This window comes from Drosophila ananassae (assembly GCF_017639315.1).
Source record: "Drosophila ananassae strain 14024-0371.13 chromosome Y unlocalized genomic scaffold, ASM1763931v2 tig00000096, whole genome shotgun sequence".
Taxonomy (NCBI): domain Eukaryota; kingdom Metazoa; phylum Arthropoda; class Insecta; order Diptera; family Drosophilidae; genus Drosophila; species Drosophila ananassae.
The window spans coordinates 510,899-517,678 of record NW_025319058.1 but is presented as its reverse complement, the minus strand read 5'-3'; positions in this window follow the sequence as shown (position 1 = coordinate 517,678).

Below are 6,780 nucleotides of genomic sequence, written 5' to 3'. Positions count from 1 at the left end.
TCCCATGCCATGCATACTTACACCCTTACGCTCAGGCCGCTATCAGCCTTATATACGAGCATAGAAATATATATGTATATGAATATAGCCGCGACTGATCGCTGCCGAGCCTTTGTAGGCAGCGCAGCCGCGAGCAATAGAATATTAATTACCTATGGATTTGACTTTTAAAGAATAAAGATCGACATGGCCAAAGACCCAAAACACAATATCTATATAAAAATTATATTTTGTATTTAAAGTTTACACTTGTGCCAGTGGAGCATGAATTCGTTCATTTTTATAGAAATCTGCATTTTCGATGGGCCCAATGAACCTGCATCGCCGGAAACGAGCGTAATAAAAGAGTATTATCTGAGTCTGGGGCTTATTACTCCAGGGATACCAAATAAATTCACATCGAGGTATCAAGGCAGGGAGGGTAAAGACCAGGGGAGCGTACAACATTTCAGCCACCCTGATCAAGCGAAAGTTTTTCTGATCCTCAATACGTCCCGCGTCCGTCCGTTTCCAATAAGTCTCAATTCAAATATTTGCCCGATCATTAACGAACAGTGAAGTGCACTTAAATAATTATTAGAGTAGAGTGGTGATATGTAGGAAGCTAGGAAGAACCCACACCGTTCCGACGAGCTTAGAACCAAGCAACGCGAGAAGTTCACGCCCCCGAAACCCCCTACGCACCGTGGGTAAAGACGACCCGTCGATCCCATAGTGAATACCGATAGTAAGCCCCTAGTAGTGTAGAGAGAGGTTTTCCTTAACGATATGGTAAAGCAAAAAGGGGCAGCAGCGTACGACAACTTGCTTTTACCAACTGGATACTACTACTGGATTATAATTTGGCGCCCCAAACGTGTAGGGCCCGAGGACATTTTATAAAGAATGCATGACTACGATTACTTGATTTGACGCCCAGAGCGGACGATGAAGAGAGGATTCTAGTAGTAGGAGTAGGCCCCGAAAGTGAGTTGTGAGACTCACTGTGTTGCTCTATTGTTTTAGAGTCTTTTTTAAGTAGTTAGGTTCAATTTAGAGTTCAGGAACAAGCTAAGAGTCTGACAGGAGGTATCTGAATGTCTGCGCATAGGAATTACATCGGCCGCATCGGGCATCGGACTCAAATCGGCCGCGATTCGAGTAATTACGGATCGGGACGACCACGCGACAACAGTGACTGAAGCGACTTTCTTAGCTTGTAAATAAGATTTAGCTAAGGATTTTATTGTGGAATTGATGAGGTGATTTAGGATTCTGTATCTAGGAATAGCGCCTTTTTTCGAGATAATCAGAATGGTCGACCAGATCAAGCTGACACTTCATACCGGATGATTTCTTGCATTCTAGCGGTGGAAGTATGGAATATTTGTTCGTGGAGTTACGTCCTTCGGAGATACTTCGATTGAATGGTACCGGATCAAAGAAGCCATAATTCAGCCGCTAAAACAACATTAACTTTGATGACTTTTATTAAAAGAAGTAGGATTCCGAAAAATCAACACTAGGAGTTATTCTGTAAACATCAGTCCTAAGCACAGACTCTAAAAAAAAAGAACACTTTTTGTAGTTATTGCTAGTAAAATGTCAGTTAGACACAGAAAAGAGGACATGACGGCGTGTGCAATATAAATTAACATTGCAATAACCGGCAACTCAGCACACAGGCATCCGCTTAAAAATAATTTCAACATTACAATAAACCGTAACTCAGCACACGCGCATCCTCTGGAGTTCTTAGGAAAATAATCGCGAAAAAAACCGGACTCTGGTGCCGCTTTGGAATGGAAATCCTAGAGTAAAAAGGTGGAAACCATATCTCGAAGAATACGACTATGAATTATTGTATAAACCAGGGAAAACGAATGTAGTAGCAGATGCGTTATCGAGAAGTGGACCAATTAATTCAGTAACGTCAACACAACCCCCATTAATTCATTTAAAAACTAGCTTCTTATAAACAATAGCCAATTAAGCGACTACAAGTTTAGCATTCCATTCCCAACCTTTCATAGGCACATAATAGATTGATCAAATTATACCGAACAGGAAATGTTAGCAATTCTAAAAAAATATTTGAACCCATCCGGGATTAAAACAATAGACCTTAAAACAGAAGTTGAGCAAAATGAGGAAATTCTTAAAATTCATAATGGAGCGCATAGGGGAGTGGAGGAAAACAAAGCACAGTTAGCAGATAAATTTTATTTCCCAAGAATGAGACAAAAAATAACTAATCTCATTAAGCAGTGTAGAGTATGTTTAGAGCAAAAATACGATCGCAAGCGAGCAAACCCAGATCTTAAAGAAACCCCTATCCCACAGTATCCAGGTCACATAATTCATATAGATATTTACTCAACAGAAAAGAAGTTAGTCTTAACCGCAATAGACAAATTTTCAAAACTAGCACAGGCCAAAATCATTAAATCAAAAGCAATTCAAGATATAAAAAAACCATTACACGATATCTTTAATTTAATCATTTAATTCAGAGACTATAACATTCATGCTCCGTGACCAATTAAAATAGAAATTTACAAAGCCCCACCTTATAGAAGTTCTCTAAACGGACAAATAGAAAGATTTCATTCGACACTTTCAGAGATCATGCGTTGTCTTAAAGCTAAACAGGAGCTAAGAACTATCGAGGAATTTTTGGACAGATCCATATATGAATATAATTCCACAGTACATTCAGTGACTGCAAAAAAACCTCTTGACATATTTTTTGGGAGAAATACATCTGCCAATCCAGAAACCTATGAAAAATCAAGGCAGTATAACCTTGACAGAATTAAGCAGAAACAAGAATTAGATTTAAAAAATCACAACAAATACCGAAAGACAATTCAAAATTATCAGCCAGGACAACAAATTTTTATTAAACGAAATGTAAGATTAGAAACTAAACTCTCACCAAGATATGCTATAGAAATAGTCAAAGAAAATAAGAGCACAAAAATACTAACCGAATCTGGGAAAATAGTTCACAAAAGTAATATAAAAACACAATAACCCCTTTTTACAGATTATTGATGCTGCATTTGAGACCAGCAAATGGGTTTATGAAGATAACAAACTTCACCGACGCACAGGCAATAACTATCTTTAAGGGTATAGGAAAAGTGCCAGTTTCCACAACTACAATAGTTCATGTAATAGACCTAAAGCAGATAGAAACCACCCTCAATAAATTACACGATTACACAAATAATGATCTAAAAACAAATACTCTATATAACACGTTGATACACGAAATAGAACTTGCTCTAACTTTAATAAAACTAGATCCATAAACTGGTTTGGATCGGCCTGGAAGTATGTGGCCGGTACCCCCGATCATAATGATCTTATCGCGATAAAAAATAATTTCTATCATCTAATTTCAAATAACGATCAGCAAATCATAATAAATAGGCAGTTAGTACAAAGAATAGAAAAACTCACAAAGATAACAAATGATTTAACGAATGCTATCAGGAAGGATAGTTTTCTAAGCAATGAAATAGCCATTAGTTTTCAGAATCAGGTAAGATTGATAAAGGGAGAAATTATAAATATTAGGTACGCAATACAATGGGCAAGAGTAAATATAATAAATTCAATACTCCTAAATGAAGAAGAGTTTGAAATAATAAGTCAAAATTTTAAAAATTATAAACTACCACCACTAACAATAGAAGAATCATTGGAGTTTTCTGACGTCCATATCTGTCCATATTGCATAATAAAACTGTACTGCTCTACTTTGCTAAAATCCCTATACTCGAATCAATAGATTATGAAAATATTATAATAAAGCCGGTCAAGAAAAATAATACCTAATTATGAAAACAAAGATATTAAACCTCGTTTAATAGTAATCTATTAATTATAAAATGTCCAACAACACAATACTTGCAGTCAAAAAGATCAAGCTAACATATAAAAACTATGTAGCCCCCATAATTGAATACGTTTAAATTAGTTATTATTGTAACTACATACTAATTGTACTAAAAGCTAGGGTATTACGGCACACTGTAACTTCTGCAACGATCACACTGATAAGAAGTAGAAATTTAGAGTCGGCATTGAAAGCATTATTAGCTATGGCTGCAACATCCCCCCTTTAGCAGCATAACTTGGAACAATAACGAAACATGTCTTAAAGGCCCTTATTTAATTCATTTATCCAACGAAACAATTCTGATCAACAGGCAACCATTTAGTAACCTTGAAAACACTATAACCAAGATCGGAACCCCTATTATACAGATGACACCAACAGAGGAACAACGCCTCAAGATTTTGTCTCTAAAAGCTTTAGAAGCATTACATATAGACAACATAGGCCGAGTACAAAATCTCCTCAAGCAAGCCAACCTAAACACAATTAGCCTGGTTACTCTCTTTTCTTTGGTGACGATCATCAGCGTCGGACTCTACATCTTATGCAGACGGAAAGAGAATGTTACGCTTCAAGTCAACGATGGTCCATTACAACCCGAATTAATTAAAATGTCAATAGCCGCAACATTGCAATAACCGGCAACTCAGCACACGGGCATCCGCTTAACAATAATTTCAACAACTTCAACATTACAATAAACCGTAACTCAGCACATGCGCATCCTCTGGAGTTCTTAGGAAAAGAATCACGCCACCGAACTCTGGTGCCGCTCTGCCAACGGCTCTGCCGAAAAGCCTTAGTTAGCTCAGGGTAGAATTGGTTTAAGTTTTTCAGTTTCAAAATTAACATAAAATTACCAAGTACTATAACTTCCAAAAAAAAGGAAAGTTTTAACTTGTACGATGCCAATAGCAAGACCTCACGCAATTTATTCAGTCGCAATTTGCAATCCAACCAACAATCCTAGGGAACCAACCCCACAGTCCTAATAGACGCAGGTCTGAGAACCATACACAGCTCGGTAGTGAAAATGCAGCTATAGTATTTGGGGAGAACAGCCACCTATACGGTCATCAAGTGACAGGTCCTTTTCGGCAGTCCAACCCGAGAAATTACCAAGTATAATTCAGAGTTAGCACATTTAGTTCGAGGGAGGAGGGATTGCAAGCCGAAGAATTTCTTTATCGAGTAGAAGCCTTATCTAAGCAGAATCTCATTGCCCGATTGATTACCCCGATTACAGAAGAGTCATTGGTTAAGCTTCTTATTAGACACTCAAAGCCATCAATCCGATATGAACTAAAGCACTTGCACGTGCCCACCTAACGCATTTAAGGGCAGAAATTCGCACCCAAGAGCAGTTTTGCAGACAGATGCGATCTCAAACAGAGAAAAACAGCTATCAGCGCTATAGTCTTGGAATTAGAACCAGACTTACAACATGAAGGGTGCAGCGAAGTTGCAGCAGACCATCGAAAGCAATGCGACAAGTGTTGGAACGAAGTGTTGGAACTGCGACAAGCTCGGACATCGTTTGACGACTGTCTCGACTGTCGCAGTATCTTTTGCTATGGATGCGGGTCCAAAGACACTTACAAGGCCCGATTTCAAATGGAAAAAAAATCGGAAAACCAGAGAGGGGATGCGACTAACCACGTCAAGGCGTCGCATCCAAGACAATAAAATCCGATAATAGTACTCAGACAGAATTTACGTTAAGTTCACTTTCACGGGAGTACGAACTTAACAAAACCTTACCGGATAGATCAATACTGTTCAAGCTCTTTCATATTCGCGAGGCAAATTATAAGGCAGCAAGAGAGCGTATCCTCGGAAACGTCAACTCTTGTGCGAAAGAGGCGAGACGATCGAAAACGAGAATACAACGATTTTGGAGGGAAGTTCAGACTTGGCGACAGAAGTTAGTTACGGCGATATTTTTGAACTCAGATACAAGGCTATACACAGAGATTGAAATAGGAAAGAATCAATTATCGTCCATTAGTTGCAGAGGCGGTAGAGCAGCCATGGAATTTGTAACTCAATCGAAAATGCGCAAGGGTTCAGGCAAGATAAGAGCCGCTAACGATGCACAGAGCAACGTCACGGAAAGAATCAGAACGGAGATAGCGTACCGGGATCTCAAGAAATCAATCGACTTTTGCATAATACCAGATCTTAATCAAGACGTCTATTTGAGCATAGATTTCTTGCGAGAGTTCGGATTACGTGATAAAATAATGGAACAAAAGCAGTCAGTATCCGCACTAACGGAAAAAAGAGAGGAAACAGCGTGTGAAGTAGCTAAAACTCACGCACTGTCGACCAATCAGAAACAGAGGCTAGATTCAGTCATTGCGAAGTTACCTTTCTATGAAAGAAATGGTTTACCATTGGTAGGGAGAACACATGTGCTGGAGCATAGCATTGATGTTGGAGATGCAAAGCCCGTCAAGCAGCGACACTGGCCGATCTCACCAGCAAAGGAGGAATTAATGTTCAAAGAAGTAGAGAACATGTTGGCATTGGGAATTATAGAGGAATCCAAGAGTTCATGGAGCAGCAATTGCGTTCTTGTTAAAAAGAGACCCAAGGTTCGTCTATGCTTAGATTCCAGAGAAGTGAACAAGCTCACGATCAAGGATGCTTATCCACTACCTCATGTGGACGGCATTCTTAGTCGCTTGCCACCAGCTCGCTCCATTACTGGATTAGATATGAAACACTCGGTTTGGCAGCTACCGTTAGAAGAGAAATCACGGCAATACACAGCCATCACGATTCCTAACAGGACAATGTACCAGTACAAGGTAAAGCCTTTCTCTGCAACGCGGCTCAAACTCTGTGCAGATTGATGGATATAGTGATACCACCAACGTTGAGCACAA